The sequence below is a fragment of the Carcharhinus amblyrhynchos genome, chromosome 7, assembly GCF_965287045.1.
Source record: "Carcharhinus amblyrhynchos chromosome 7, sCarAmb.v2.hapA, whole genome shotgun sequence".
NCBI lineage: Eukaryota > Metazoa > Chordata > Chondrichthyes > Carcharhiniformes > Carcharhinidae > Carcharhinus > Carcharhinus amblyrhynchos.
The window spans coordinates 79632720-79648305 of record NC_137330.1 but is presented as its reverse complement, the minus strand read 5'-3'; positions in this window follow the sequence as shown (position 1 = coordinate 79648305).

Below are 15586 nucleotides of genomic sequence, written 5' to 3'. Positions count from 1 at the left end.
GAAAATGCCCCAGCAGAGGGAACATGCAGAGAAATGATTCACTGGCCAGTGGTGCAAACTTCAATGCCTGTCCTCGCTCCATTCCAAGCCACTGCAGGGTCTAGAATCCTTCCTAGACACAGAGTGGCCCGATTCTATAATTCAGTAAAACTGCTGTTGGGCCATGCCAGGAAGATAACTGATACCCTCTCAGATCAATTACCAGCTCCCATATTTAGACAGCCCATAATAAAACCTATGACTACTGACAGCAGATGTCGGTTCTGTTGTGCCTATCAGAATACAGGGAGAGTGGAGTAGTAAAGATAAGGGTATCCTGGGTCCCTGTTGCTTTGTGCAGAAGGTGAGGCTTATAAGTACAGATGAGACCAATGCTTTCTTGTAATTCCTTCAGACAACACAGTGATCAAGGATTTCCAATGGCCTGGGTATGTGGGTTACCTATTCAACACTCTGTGCCCAGCTGAGAAAGTGAACTCCTTTCACTTCCTTTTCAAGATTCAGTGCATGTCGAAAGGTAGTTACGGGGAAACAACGTCATTATTTTGAATATTTAACAGTCCGTGAGTATTTATCTAATAATGATCATAACATAATTGAGTTCAATGTAGTGTTTGAATGGGAGAAAAGTGAAACAGCCATTAAGATTCTAGATTTAGGTGAGGCTGACCTTAATGTGACGGGATAGAGACAGTCCACAGCAATGTTGGCATATCTGTTAATGACAGAGAATCAGTGGGAAGTGTTTAAAAAGAATGTGCAAGACAGAACCAGCTTATACTTCTCCAGGGCACAAGCCGTACATACTAGAAAGGACAGCCATGGACAACACGTTTAGGTGACACAGCAAATTGCTCTTTTGCACAAAGTCTCTCTAAGATTCAAATGGGCTAAGGAAAAGTTTTGTTTGTTAAAGCTTTTAGCTGGAGGCACTCTGATTAGAGAAAATATTCACCAGATGGATACAACAAAGAACAGCACCTTGATATGCATACAAAAAATCCCCTCTAGCACTCTGAGAAGGACCTTTAAGCAAGAACGTTCAATGTTGCTCTTATCTTTACAGGGACTTTAAATCCTGTCTTAGTAGTGAAAGCAAGTTGCAAGTTTGACTGAAGCAGATGTAGTTCATCCAAAACTATCCTTAAGCAGGTCTCTTGCATAACATCCTGGACGGAGCATTGGGATCTGTACTCTTGTTGCTGGGTAACAGTAATTAGGTTCCCATCCTCTCCTTGTGATGTAGATATCACACTCTTAAACACACCATGCAGCTTGAAGTCAGCTGTAAATGCAAAATGTTATCTTTTCTTGATAAAGAAGGGAAAAAGAGCACCAGCTAGCAAGAAACCAATACATTTGGAAGATAACCTCTTCTGGAAAACCCCAGTACATTTGTTTCGGTATCTAAGGAAGGCTGCTTGTTTCTTCTTCTCTTAAGTCATTCTGACGAAAACTGCAGTTTGAACCACAAATCATTTAAAATATATCCTTGGTCTTTCTGCAGCAAAAATTGAGAACTGGAAGCTGCTTCTATGTATTTGCACTGTTGGCCTCCACTCTCCATCCTTCCTTCCTGTTAATTATCAACTCAGACACAAGGGCTAAAGAGCATAAAGTCAAAGGCATAAGCTGCACAATCCCCACTGGAAAATATCTTGAAAAGCAGCTGCAATTCAAATTCAGAGAATTTTTTTTTGTCTTGCTTCTGAGTTGCTTTAAGAAAGCTCCAAATGTAGTTCAGCAGGAGTGCATGGCACGAATAAATGAAGCAAAGGATGCAAAGAAATATAGATTAGCCACAGTTTTCAGGGTATTTTCACCAAAATATTGGCCATTGAATTGCAAAAGAAGCAAGTGTAAGAAATGATGCCCAATGATAATCAGAGCATGCTAATGGTCACTTCTGTAATCCCTGCATGGGACATAATTTCAGCATTAAACCCCCCCACAAAACTATCAGCATTTTTTGTACATTAATTTCTTCCTAAGTAAGAGCACAGGTTTATATTAGAGATATTTAATGATCTGGAATGGACTGTCTGCAAGGGTGGAGGAAAGTGATTCAGGGGTGACAGGATTCCAATAGCCTCTTTTGATATTGTCAGATTCTATGATAATGAAACTGTTAACTGTGTATGGTGAAAGTAAGCTTATTGTTAATTGTGTAAGAGTAATGCAAAATATACAATACCTTTTAGATATAATGTCCTCTTTCTTCTTCAATCCTTCCTGAAGATGCTGAATAATGGGTGTTGGTTCCGTATCAAACAATGATCCTGATGTACAGTTTTGAACTCTTTCCATTTCCAGATTCTGACTATATTGGCATCTGCGAGGTTTTGTAGAATTTTTTCCCGATTCCAGACACTCTTGAAGATGGCTGTAAGTTTGTACAGGCTCTGAACTAATACACTTCCAAACCTCTGCTGGAATGTCCTCTGGGCCGAGGGCTTTGCCTTGTTTTGTTGATTTGGTTGCTCTTTTCACCTCTTCACTGGAAGGAGCACGAGATTGGCTTTCTTTCTCAGGCAACATCTCAATTTGATACAGAGAATCAGTTGAGATGTGGGAGTCTAGGTTAAGGAACTCAGTAAAGATCTCACTCCGCCTTACCATTGCAACTGCCTTTTCAACCTTTAGTTCATCTCCAACAACTGTTGGATAGCAGCAAATGGTCTGGCAGGTGGGCCATATACTATCTTCTGCATATTGTAACAGCACAGATCATGCCTCTCAGATGTTGCAGTTCATCAGTTTTTGCATTCCTCCAGTCATTCTGCATTTCTCGTCAGACATGCTGGAGCTTGTGCTAAGCACTTTTATAGACTTGATGCTCAGTTCTTGACTGTGGAGCTGCTAGAATACTTCTATGTTCCAGGTGTTTCTGTTTGACTTATCTTCATCATTCTTGTCAAACCCATCCATCCCACAGGGATTGTCAGTCAGTGGTGAGTCGGGGGTTGGGGGTGGGGGGGTGTGGTGGGAAGGGAGAGGTCGGGGGAGCAGTGCTTTGCAAGTATGCATCCTGAAACAGGACTCAGCCTGGAACAAATCTGAAGGCAACTAGACGTGAAGGCAGGCTGGGTGCAAGGTCCGTCTCAATGCCCCAGTACTTCTTTCAAATAAATAAAAAATAAAGAAAAAAACATCCTGCCAGCCCCTACTCCTCCTACCAAAGTCGGAGGTGTGGTAGATAGTGAGGAAGGGTGTCTTAGTCTACATGGAGACTTGGACAAGTTGCAGAGCTGGGCCGAGAGGTGGCGGATGGAGTTTAATGCGGAAAAGTGTGAGGTAATTCACTTTGGCAGGAATAACGGATGTGTAGAGTATAGGGCTAACGGTAGGACTCTGAATAGTGTGGATGAACAGAGGGATCTAGGTGTATGTGTACATAGATCCCTGAAAGTTGGGAATCAAGTAGATAGGGTTGTTAGGAAGGCATACGGTGTCTTGGCGTTTATTGGTAGGGGGATTGAATTTAGGAGCCGCAGCGTCATGTTGCAACTGTACAAAACTCTGGTGCGGCCGCACTTGGAGTATTGTGTGCAGTTCTGGTCCCCACATTATAGGAAGGATGTGGAGGCTTTGGAGACGGTGCAGAGGAGGTTTACCAGGATGTTGCCTGGTATGGAGGGGAGGTCCTATGAGGAGAGACTGAGGGATTTGAGGCTGTTTTCGTTAGAAAGAAGGCGGCTACGAGGGGACCTTATTGAAACATATAAGATGATTAGAGGTTTAGATAGGGTGGACAGTGATAGCCTTTTTCCTCGGATGGAGAAAGCTAGCACGAGGGGGCATAGCTTTAAAATAAGGGGTGGTAGTTATAGGACGGATGTCAGGGGTAGGTTCTTTACCCAGAGGGTGGTGAGGGATTGGAATGCCCTGCCTGCTACAGTTGTAAATGCACCTAGTTTGGGGGCGTTTAAGAGATCCGTAGATAGGTTTATGGATGGAAAGGGTTTGGTTTAGGTTAGAGGGTCATTGTTTTTTAACTGGTCGGTGCAACATCGTGGGCCGAAGTGCCTGTTCTGCGCTGTAATGTTCTATGTTCTATGTTCACCTCCGACAGACTCCTTATGTTCCACCCATGCCAACCTATGCCAATCCATGCCCCCACCCACACCCCCAATAGTCCCAACACCCTATGCCGACATAGTGCCCCTCTATCCATACAACATGCCCCCCTCCCCCCACACCCCTGTGCTAACTTAATGTTTATCTACCTACCTTCATGCCTCCTATGCCAACATAGGCATCCTGGCTCCATCACAGAATGGGTGGGTGTGCGGGGTGGGAAGGGAGGGTGGTGAACATAGGAAATGGTTTTAGTAGCTTCAAGCTGCTCCTGCAATTTATCACAGCAAACAGCTTGCGCAGTAAGTGAAATTCTACAAGTCTGGTACTCGACCTAAACTTTTATCTGGCAAAAACAGATGAAACCTTTTGTCAAGGACTTCAAGCAGAAATCATTTGACAGCGTACAAAAATGAGTATAGACCTCTCCACTACTGTGACTAACATTTTTCATTCAACTGCAGGAAAGCCGATCATTAATTTGATTATGTTAAAATTGTATAAAATACAAGTTGGATTGCAGTTAGTGCACGCGTACAATTCTGCCCACTTCCCTCTCGGACGAAGGTTATCACACTAGAAAGTGTAGAAAGGAAATTGCCGGGAATGGAGAACATTGTTTTGATGAAAGTTTAGCTAAGCTGGGATTGTTTCCTTTGGAACACGGGAGGCTGAGAGGAGATTTAATTGAGGTGTATAAAATTATGGGTGGCCGAGACAGAATGGATAGGAAGAAGCTATTCCCATCACCTTCCAAGTCATAAACAAAGTAGTATAGATTTGAAGTAGAAGTGGTGGAAGAACTTGAAGGAAGTCAAAGAGTTTTTTTTACCCACAGGGTGGTAGGGATAGGGGTGCACCGCTTGAAAAGATGGGCGAGGCAGAAACCCTTATCACATTTTTTTAAACTTGCCAATTCATTTGAGGTTCCTTCCATCATAAGGTCAGAAGTGGGTATGCTCGTTGATGACTGCACAATGCTCAGCACCTTTCGTAACTCCTTGGATACTGAATTTGTCTGTGCCTATGTGTAGCAACACCTGAACAACATTCCTGGGCTGATTGTGCCATGATGTGGATATGCCGGCGTTGGACTGGGGGTAAACACAGTAAAAAGTCTGACAACACCAGGTTTTAGTCCAACCAATTTTACTATCAAATAAATCGGTTGGACTAAAACCTGGTGTTGTCAGACTTCTTACTGATTGTGCCACACAAATGCTAGGCAATGAGCATCTCCAGCATGACAAAATCTAACCATTTCCCTATGACATTCAATGGCATTACCATCACTGAGTTCCCCATTATTAACTGACCAGTAATTGAAATGGAACAGCTATGTGAATACTGTGGTTTCAACAGCAGATCAGAGACTGGGAATTCTCAGGCAAGAAACTCACATTTTGAATCCCCAAAGAGTGTCCACCATCTACAAAGCGATGATATACTTTTCACTTGCCTGGATGAGTACAGCTCCAGAAACATTCAAGAAACTTGACATCATTTTGGACAAAGCAGTCCACTTTTTCGACACCACATCCACCAAATTAATCATCCGTTCATCATTGATGCACAGTGACGGCAGTGTGTAAAATATACATGATGCACTGCAGCAACAGCAGTTATTTAAAGGCAAACATTTGAAAACTTTATTTATTAGTGTCACAAGTAGGCTTACATTAACACTGCAATGAAGTTACTATGAAAATACTGCAGTCACCACACTTGGGTGCCTGTTTGGGTACACTGAAGGAGAATTTAGCATGGCTAATGCACCTAACCAGCACATCTTTTGGACTGTGGGAGGAAACATGCAGACTCCACACAGACAGTGACCTAAGCCACGAATTGAACCTGGGTCTCTGGCACTATGAGACAGCAGTGCTAACCACTGTGCCACTGTGTCATCCAAACCTGCAAAATCTACCACCTAGAAAGATGAAGAAAGCAGGTGCATGAGAACACCATCATCGAAGTTTCTTTCCAGCCCACAGACCAGCCTGACTTAGAGCTATATCATGGTTCCTTTACTGTTGTCAAAATCCTGAACCTCCCTTTTGAACAGTTGTACCTTCACCAGATGGGCCAAATAGGCTCAAGAAAATGCTCGTCACACCTCTGCAAGGACAATTAGGGATTGGCAAAAATACTGGCTATGCCACCAACATCCCATCTCATGAAAGAATTTAGAAAACCCACAGGATTATAAACTAAGTGTTGGAAGGTGTGATTAGGTTAGACTGCTCTAGGTCTCACAAACACAATGGGCTGAATTGCCTTATTCTGTGCCCTAAATCATTTTATATTTCTGTTTTTCCAAAAAATAAGAAGGCATAAAAAAGAGACTAGCATTTATATAACTCCATTCTGGACGAAAAGAGGCACTTTACAGCCAATAAAGTACATTGGAACAATATTGTTACAATCTTATTAGAGACCATAAACATTTAAAGGGATATATAGACAACATATAATCAACTGACAGAATTATGCCATAAGGTTTCATGATTTTAAACAAAAACAAATGGTATTGTCTATAAGAAGAATTGAACAAAACAAACACTATTAACTTTAGCACTATTGTTTCTAATCACTAATTCTATAAGCCCAGTTTTTACTTCAGTCCAAGATTTCCCTTATAAATTTAAATAATCTTGAATGTTCATTTGCTTTTCTTTAAACCAATGCAAAGGAATATCACAGCCTTCCAGAATTCACTTTAATTTTCCTTAATGTTTCAACTATTCCCCAAGGTAATATTTTATGGATAAGCTTCCAATAATTTTTTTTGGCTAAATGACCTCTAAATTTTGTTTACTATTTTGGTTTACTCTTTCATGGGATGTTGGCATTTCTGGTAAAATCAGCATTTGCCTAATTACCCTTGGGCAAGATCAAGAAAGGATGACAGATTTCCTTCCCTAAATGAATAATGGAACCCATGCTCCCCAGAGCATTAGGCTGGGCTTTTGAATGATTAGTCCAGTGACATTACCATGACACCACATTCTCTCATAAATTTGTAGCTCTCTATCAGGCTTCCCTTCAGCCTCTGTCTTTCCAGCGAAAGCAAACTTAGTTTATTCAACCTCTCCTCATAGCCAACACCCTTGAGACCAGGCAATATCCTGGCGAACCTTCTTTACGCTCTCTCCAAAGCTTCTGGTAGTATGATGACCAGAACTGCACACAATACTCCAAATGCGGCCTAACCAAGGTTTTATACAGTTGCAACATGATTTCCCAACTCTTGTACTCAATGCCCCAGCCAATGAAGGCAAGCATGCCATATGTCTTCTTAATCACCTTGGCCACCTGTGTTGCCACTTTTAGGAACAGTGAACCAGCATACCCAGATCCCTCTGTATGTTAATGGTCCAAAGGATTCTGTCATTTACAGTATAATTCAAACCTAAATTTGATCCTCTAAGATGCATCACCTCGTATTTGTCTGGACTAAACTCCATCTGCCATTTCTGTGCCCAAGATTCCAATCTATCTATATCCTGTTGTACCCTTTCACAATCCCAGGCACTATCCGCAACACCACCAATCATCGTGTCACCCACCCACATCACCCACATTTTTCTCCAGATCATTTATATATACTACAAACGACAAAGGTTACAGCATTGATCCTTGCAGAACACCACTAGTTACAGATCTCCATTCTGAAAAACACCCTTCCATCACTACTCTCTGTCTTCTATAACCAAGCCAACTCAATGTCCATCTAGCCAACTCATCCCGAATCCCATGTGATTTTAGTTTGTGTACCTGTCTGCCATGTGGGACCTTACTAAAGTCCATATATAAATTACATCCACAGCTCTTCCCTCATTAATGATCTTTTGTCACCTTTTCAAAAAACTCGATCAAGTTGGTGAGACATGGCCTTCCCCATACAAAACCACTGCCTGTCACTAACTAGCCCACTTTCTTATGCATTTATATATATGGACATATATGTGCATATATCCTGTCCCTCACTATCTTCTTCAAAAGCTTCCCCATCACTGACATTAGGCTCACCAGTCTATAATTTCCTGGCTTATCTCTGCTTCCTTTCTTAAACAAGGGATCAACACTGGCTATTCTCCATCTTCTAAAGCATTGCCCGTGGTCAAAATGGATATGAAGATATGTTAATGCCCCAGCTACTTTCCCCTTGCCTCCTGTAGTAACCTGGGATGGCTCCCAACCGGTCCCAGGGGCGTGTCAACTTTAGTGCAATTTAGGATACCCAACACTTCCTCCTTTGTAAAACAGTGATAAAATATGACACCAAGCCACATCAGGAGTGATGCAGTCGGATGACTAAATACTTGGTAAACAGGTAGTTTTTAAGGAGTTTCTTAAAGGAGGAAAGCAAAGTAGAGAGACAGAGAGGCATAAGAGGGATTTCCAGAATTTAGGATTGAAGCAACCGAAAGCAAGTTCACCAATGGTAGAAAAATTAAACTGATTATGCTTAGCAGGCCAGATTTAGTGGAGGACAGATACCCTGGAGAGTTGTGGGCTGGAGGAGTTTACAGAAATATAGTGGACAAATACGGGGATTAGAAGTTTAAATTTGAGACATTGACCATGGGACAACATAGGTCTGGTGAAAGGCATGTGGTGCATGCTAGCACACAGGAGGCAGAGTTTTGGATGATATCAAGTTTATGATGGGTGAATATGGGAGAACAACCATGTTGGAATAGTTAAGTCTTGAGGTAATAAATGAATGAATCAAAGATCAGCAGTAGATAAATTGAGGCAGGGGTGCAGTTGGGTGATATTACAGAGGTGGCAAAGGGAGGCTGAGCAACAGTGAAGATGCGTGGTCACAAGTTCTTCTCTGCTCAAATATGACACCAAGGTTGCAAACAATCTGACTTAGTTTCAGACAGTTGCCAGAGAAAGGAATGGAGTTGGTAGCTAGGGAACAGAGTTTGGAGCAGAGACTGAAAACAATTGTTTCAGTCTTATCAATATTTAATTGGAAGAAATTTCTGCTCATCTAGGGCTGGATGTCAGATAAGCAGTCTAATAATTTAACAACAATGAAGGAAGCGAGTGAGATGGTGTTGAGGAAGAACTGGATGTTGTCAATGTGTGAAAACAGTATCGCGGAAGTGTTTCTAATTCTATCATCCAACAATCATAGTGGCAGCATTTAAGGAACCCTCACAGAATAACTGAATGGTGATAATCAGCAGGAATTCACTGATATTTTTTCCACACTAACCCAGCACAAATGTGTATACTTACACCACCTCTGACAAAGAAATGAGTTAAATGCATAACAAGAGAACAAGCCTAGAAGGTGCAATCTTTTCTTATTTGTAACATTCTTTATAACACCAAAGGGATCAGCTTTCAGTGGTCAGTAGTGATTTTGAGTTCAACTTGGGATGCATTTTCAATAGTACTTAGACATTTCCTTTTATCTATGTTTTGATACAGACATATTTACATTTTATTTCCTGTGAGATTGAAACAACATGGAATCAAGGTGGATCACCACTGAAATCCCATAAACCTTCTCAAAAGGACTCTCTTTTTCGAGAGAAGTTACAGATTTCCAGCTTAAATAAGCCACATGCTTAGACAAGTAACTGTGTGATCTGAATCTGACAAATTATGCTGTCTTGTCAGAATTCAGGATTATATCCAGTCAATTTTGGGACAGCATGCTGGTATAACCTATCCACCACCTAACTTATCATCACTTAGATACAAACACCAAATCGTACAGCACAAAAGGAAGCCATTTGGCCCATTACACCTGCGCTAGCACTTTGTTAGTCCCACTCCCCAACTTTCTTCCCATAATCCTACAAATTACTTCTCTTCAAGCAACACCTTCTGAAACTTTCTCTGAAATCTGATTCTACCACCATTACAAGCAGATGCTTTCCTGACCTTTCCAACTCACTGGGGCAGGATTTTCCAGCTGCGCTCACCCCAAGACCAGAAAATCCTGCCCCAGTTCAACAGACCTTTGCATGGTCTTGTCCTGTCCCCACAGGCCAGAATTTTACGGACCTGTCCATCATGGGAATCAAAGCAAGCGAGACCGTAAAATCCCACACAATGTCTTAAAAAAAATCTCCTTTCCCTTCTAGTCCTGTTGTTTATTATTTTAAATCTTTGACCTCTGTTTATATTCATACTTGCCAAAGGAACAATTTTCTTCCTATTCTATTTAGTTCCCGCTTGCCTCGTGACTGAAAGTTTGCATCCCAATTATCATTCAGATAAATGTCCTTGGTACACTTTGCTGACATTGACATACTTCCTAATGTGTGATGCCCAGAATTCTATGCAAGATGCCAACTGAGACCTTTCCAGTGATTTCTTGTTCTTTTTTATTCAGGGTCCCTAGTTACAAAGCCATGTGTCTGCACACTTTCTCAGCTGGCTTATCAACCTGACCTGCTACCTTCAAGGATTTATTAGTATGCATCTGGGTCTTTCTGCCCTTGCATCACCTCACCCACCGCACCCCCCCCCCACCCCCCCCACCATAATAGGACCATTTAAACTACACTGCCTCTCCCAAAGAATATCGCATTCCACTATTAAATATACTCCTATGGACTAAGGATGCATGAAGAATCATGAGTTAGGCATGGTAACTTGAATAGTAGGAGCTCTTCATTTGAGGTGTGCACTGATTCACAGTCAGGTCTAAGTCTGTCCAACAGGGTCCCATACTGGGAAGAGCTCATTGCCCAGGGTCACCTGACTCACAATATGAAAGGGGCAGACTGTACCCCAAATCTCAACACACAATATATACGCACATGTCACATTACCCTTTTTTCATTCAATTGCATCTGACTGCCAATCCATTTCACCAGTCTGTCGATACCTCTTGAAGTCTGAACAGTGCTTTTCAGTCCTTACTACATTGACAACTTTTATCTAAAAAGTTCTAAATCAGGTCCAAATCGTTTATATACAAGAAATGCAATGATCCGAATACTGACCCAAGTGAATTCTATTGTGTACTTCCCTTCAATCAGAAAACATCCATTTACCACAACTCTCTGCCTTCTATTGCTTAGCTAATTTTATCCTAAAGTACCATTAGCCACTGTCCGCTCATGTGCTTTTATTTTCTGAATAATCTTGTTCTGTACTACATTATCAAATATGTTTTAAAAGTCCACATACACAACACCTTCTCCATCAACCCTTTCCATTGCTTCATAAAATAACTCAGTTGCACTCAGATTGCAGTGGAAATGATGCTGGGAGGAGATTGGCCAGGATGTTGCCTGGGCTGGAGTGTTTCAGCTATGAAGAGAGCTTAGTTAAGCTTGGGTTGTTCTCCTTCAAACAGAGAAGGCGGAATTCTGTGTCTCTGCCTTCTTTTGTAGCCACAGTGTTTATATTAATAGTTCAGTTCAGTTTTTGGTTAATGATCAGAAATACAAATTGATCAAAGTGATGCAGTTTAAGTAGCTCATCAAGTAGCAAATAGATTGGCAATGGACCTCTCTCGCACTAAGCTAATCTTCTCTACATCCAAGCTATGACTGTAACAATACAGTGGGTCAGATCTTAAACAATGGTGAGACCAGAGTACAGGAATGAGATAGAGAATCTGGTGATCTGGTGTGGCAACAATAATCTCTCCCTCAAAGTTAACAAAACAAAGGAGATTGTCATCGACGTCAAGAAGCATAAAAGGAGAACAAGCCCCTGTCTACATCAATGGGGACGAAGTAGAAAGGGTTGAGAGGCAGTTTTTAGGTGTTCAGATCGCCAACAACCTGTCCTGGAGCCCCCATACTGACACTATAGTTAAGAAAGCCCACCAATACTTCTACTTTCTCAGAAGACTAAGGAAATTTGGCATGTCAGCTATCTCACCAATCTTTACAGATGCACTATAGAAAGCATTCTTTCTGGTTGTATCACAGCTTGTATGGCTCCTGCTCTGCCCACAACCACAAGGAACTACAAAAGGTTGTGAATGTAGCCAATCCATCATGCAAACCAGCCTCCCATCCATTGACTCTGTCTACACTTTCCACTGTCTCGGCAAAACAGCCAGCATAATTAAGTACCCTCCACATCCGGACATACTCTCTTCCACCTCCTTCCTTTGGGAAAAAGATACAAAAGTCTGAGGTTATGTACCAACCGACTCAAAAATAGCTTCTTCCCTGCTGCTGTCAGACTTTTGAATGGACTTACCTTGCATTAAGTTGATCTTTCTCTACGCTCTAGCTTTGACTGTAACACTGCATTCTGCATTCTCTTATTTCCTTCTCTATGAATGGTATGTTTTGTCTGTATAGCACACAAGAAACAATACTCTTCACTGTATATTAATACATGAGACAATAATAAATCAAATCGAATCAAAATCAACACATTCTGCACGCTCCCTTTCCCTATGAACAGCATGATTTGTCTGTATAGCATGCAAGAAATAATACTTTTCACTGTACACTAATAAATGTGACAATAATAAATCAAATCAAATTCAAGTGGGTGCACCTATAATGTAGCTATGAATACAGCTGTACCTCCTTCCTCAACTATCTCGTGGATTATGAGCCCCATTTCTGGCAGCCCAACAGAGGGTCACAGAATTCTTCAAAAGTACCCTTGGGTGAGGATATTCGATTTTCTGGTGAGATTTCCAACATTCTAGTCGCCAGTTTGGGTGACAGGTCAGAAAAAGTTTAAGAATACCAGTGGGGAAAAAAGGTGGACTAAATCAATTTTTAAAGAAAAGTTTCAACTTTTAGAATTGTAATTCATCCTCTGAGTGTGGGTGTCATTGGAAACATTGACAGTCATTTCATAGAGCAGCTGTGATTCAAACACACTGTTGTGAGACTGGACTCACAAATCAGCCAGAAAGGCAGGTTTCCTTCTCTAAAGAAAGTACTACAACCAAGAGAGGTGGGTTATTAAACCAATTCAACAGCTTCATGGTCATGTTTACTGATACTAGTTTTTCTCTATTTCCAGATGTTAAACATCTGAATTCAGTTTCTCAAATTGTGCAGGGGGTTGAAATCGCCAGCCCCATTAATAAAATCAGTACAACTATCAGTAATCATACATTCTTCTTTATTGCCATAGGAACCAACAATAAGAATTTCGGCGAGAAAAGTGTCACAAAATGTTCACCAGGGCAAAGAAGTAGGAGAAACATGATGAACAACACAAAGCATATGTGAAGGAGACTTTGAAAAGGTTGAAACAATAAGATCAACAAAAGGTATTATTTGGGGGGCAAAGAATATCCACACAAAATATGCTTGGAAAATTGAGTAGCCAAGTACTGTTGGTCAAAGATGGGATATTAGTTGACAAACGTATTAAGTTATTGATCGGGATAGTTTTCAGGATCAATTTGGATGGAATTTAAAGAGAGATGAAAAAAATCAGCTACAAGCGATTGGCACAGTTCAGCAAATTAAAGTGATCAGACTGGTGTGGAATTATTTAGGCAAATAGAAGAGGCTGCCAGAAATCACAGGGTTGTGATCATGGGCGATTTCAATTATCCAGCAATTAAATGGACAGAACCAGGGCTACCTCAAGGGAAGGAAGAAAGTGGAAGCAAATTCATTGCGGTAATTAGAAACTGCTTCTTGTCACAACATGTGAATCAGAGCACCAGAGATGATGTTATATTAGATTTAATGTTCCTGTGCAAAAATTATACAGCACAAAGAAATGATTAGACACTTAGAGCCGAGATAATTATGAGAGAAAGTGCAACAAAATATCAAGATAAGGCAGGCCAGGCATAAAAGGAAACAGAATTTTGTATATTGATAGGACACAGAGAATCAAGCAGATAACACCACTGAATGACAGAATATATTTTGCTCCCCTTAAAAGGGATGATGGAAGACTTGGAGCCAATGTACAATTTCATATGCAAAAATGTGTAAAAGACAGCTTAAGCAGTTGAACAAGTTAAACGAAAGGGATTGAAGAGAAAGACAAAGGGCGTGAAAAACATAAAGGCTGCAATGTTACTGGTTCACCCAGCCCATCGATGGGAGGAGTGAGCCAGTAAAATCGAACGAAAGCTGAGAAATCAGGATCGCACCCAGTTTTCCGAATCTTACTACAACCAGATTTCCAGCACAGTCAGCCTCTATTCATATCTGGAAATAGCGGAATAAATTATTTAAATTTATTTAAACAGAGATTTGCAACTGTTTAGCAAGCTTGGCGCTCGATCGTCCAGGCTCATTTGCTTTCGTTGTCTCTCAGGGAGAGGTTCTCTCCGACAAGGAAAACATCTGCTCATCGTGAATGGGGAACAGTCGTGTTGCCCTTGCTGGTAGAACTGGAGGCCATTGAGGCCTCCTGGGAAGGCCACAGGCAAGGGGGTTGCCCTTTGGCAGTCCCAGCCTGGCATATGAGCAATGCCCAGTGCGCACCTTGGCTCAGCCCACTGGGTAATGCCAGGGACAAAGCCAATGGGGTAGAGCCTTAAGGGGCAGGGCTTGATAGGGTGGGTCCAGGAAGGGCATGGCCTAAAGGAGTGGGGCCAGGAGATACAGGGCCTTTAAGGGCAGAGCATGGTAGGGGAGGGCCATGAGGGGGCAAAGCCTATGGGGGCAAGGCTCGAGGAGGCAAGGTCAGGCTGGGGCCACCTGATCGGGGAGGGAGAAGGGGTGCGCTGTGTGCGCTCTGCCAGAAAGAATGGGGAGGCAGGAAGGGTCCCACTACTACTCTGCCTGCAATCAGTGCAGGGGTTGGGGGGGAGGGGTGGCGTAGGTGTGAGCCCAGTGTCACTTTGCATGCAATTGGTGGGGGTGGTGACTGGTCTGGGCAGCAGGAGGACAGTGGGGGCTTAATTTTTGGGTAGTATGGAGCTTGTGATTGGCTGCAGGCCCCCATAATTACACAGGGAGGTGCTGTGTTCAGGCTGGCTACACCAGGAGAGGCTGACAGCTCCCTCTCTCTCTCTTTCTCTCTCTCTCTCTGTCTCTGACAGGCCTCTGCTGTTGGAATTGCACATGTGCAATCACAGAGATCTGCACATGCACAACAGCTCCCTCTGCTTCCTCATCAGGCTTGCTGGTGAGGTTAGTCCTGCCCAGTTCCTGTAGCAGCTAGAAACAGTCTAGCCCATTTTTTCATGCCCGATGTGCACAAGATTGGGGATAAAAACTCACCCAAAAAGATATGCAATCTCCATTTTCGCACTCGTTTAACACTTGTAATTTTTCTCATAAAATTACTCCCAGGGAATCAAGAACTTGGAAAGTTAGCATTAGAGAGTTCAGATATTATAAAAATGTATTATTGGTAATATTTCTCATGACACAATATGGTGTTAGGGATTCAAACATTCTGAATAAGATGGTAGAGATATGAATAGACATGCAAATCAAGGGAGACATCAGTCAAGAAAACAATCTATGGAACTGAAGACAAAACTAATCTCATACCCTAGACAACCATTCAAGGAGTGAGAGGGAAGAGAAAAGATCCAAGACCATGATATGTGTTTTCCCTAGCTCTTTAC